The sequence below is a fragment of the Mus caroli genome, chromosome 16, assembly GCF_900094665.2.
Source record: "Mus caroli chromosome 16, CAROLI_EIJ_v1.1, whole genome shotgun sequence".
NCBI classification, from domain to species: domain Eukaryota; kingdom Metazoa; phylum Chordata; class Mammalia; order Rodentia; family Muridae; genus Mus; species Mus caroli.
This window is the reverse complement of record NC_034585.1, coordinates 45,312,207-45,313,654: the sequence shown is the minus strand read 5'-3', so window position 1 is coordinate 45,313,654 and position 1,448 is coordinate 45,312,207.

Here is a 1,448-nt window from a genome sequence, read left to right as displayed (position 1 = left end):
AGCCCCACCCCCAGATATGTAGAAGATGTCTAGATGCCCCCCCCCCAGATATGTAGAAGATGTGAGACTTGGTGTTCACGTGTGTCCCCAACAACTAGAGTAGGGGGCTATTCCTAAATCTGTTGCTTGCTTGTGGATTCCATTCACCTATCTGGGCTGCCCCGTCTGACCTTAGTGGGAGAGGATGCATCTAGTCCTGCAGTGATTTGATGTGCCAGGATGGGGCAATACCCATGACCCACCCCCTTCTCTAAGGAGAAGGTAATGGGGGAGGTGTGTGTGAGTGGGGGACCAGGAAGAGAAGGGGGTGCAATCCTGGTGTAAAGTGAATGAATAAATAAGTAAATGGAAAAAATAGTTAAACAGCAGATGTGCTTTTGATTAAGCCTTGGATAAGCAGCTTTCTTTGGCAATTGTTATATAAGGATATTCTACAGGCTGCTCCCAGATCTGTCACTTTCTCCCAATTTGTGGTTTTGGTTAGAGGGATTGTATACCTATAAATATATATTTAATTCCAATGATTCCCAAAATAGGGATCCATTTAATTCTTATTCCATACATAGACCTCTCGTATGTGCCATCTGTGAAATCAGCATGGCAATTTGTTAACTAAATATTGACTCCTGGAACATTTTTAAGCACTAACAAACTTAGTCATCAACTTTCCTGACCCCAAGCAAGGCCAATGCTCATTCAGCTGCTACTCCTGTAAGAAAAAGGGAAGCTGGTGAGAGTCTGAAATCCAGAAACCCCACCACAGTTCACTGTCTCTTACACCAAGTCTTTCCTTCCCTCTTTTTGGAGCAGAAGGGACATGGTCCTTTATTGTGAGTTTCTTGTAAACATCCACAACTGCAATTCTAGATATCTGTTCTGGCTGGTTTTGTGTTTTAACTTGGCACAGAGGAAGGAGCCTCCCTTGAGGAAATGCCTCCATGAGATCCAGCTGTAACGCATTTTCTTAATTAGGGATCAAGGGTGGGTGGTGCCATCCCTGGGCTGGTAGTCCTGGGTTCTATAAGAAAGCAAGCTGAGCAAGCCAAGGGAAGCAATCCAGTAAACAGCAATACTCCATGGCCTCTGCATAAGCTCCTGCCTCCAAGTTTCTGCCCTGTGTGAGTTCCTATCCTGACTTCCTTTGGTGATGAAAGGAAATGTAAGCTGAATAAACCCCTTCCTCCTTCTTGGTTATGATGCTTTGTGCAGGAATACAACCCTGAAAGACAATATCCTAGGTACTGATTAACCTAGTGCTAGTACTTAGCTTGATTCATGATGTAACTATGCTAGAGTTAGACACACATGCATATCACACAGGCATACACACACACACTTGGGAGAAGGGGAGGGAGGAACAGTAGGAGGGAGGGAGGGAAGGGCTAAGAGAGAGAGAGAGAGAGAATCTTGCTTTAATTTGTGACCTAAAATCTCTCCCATGAACCATT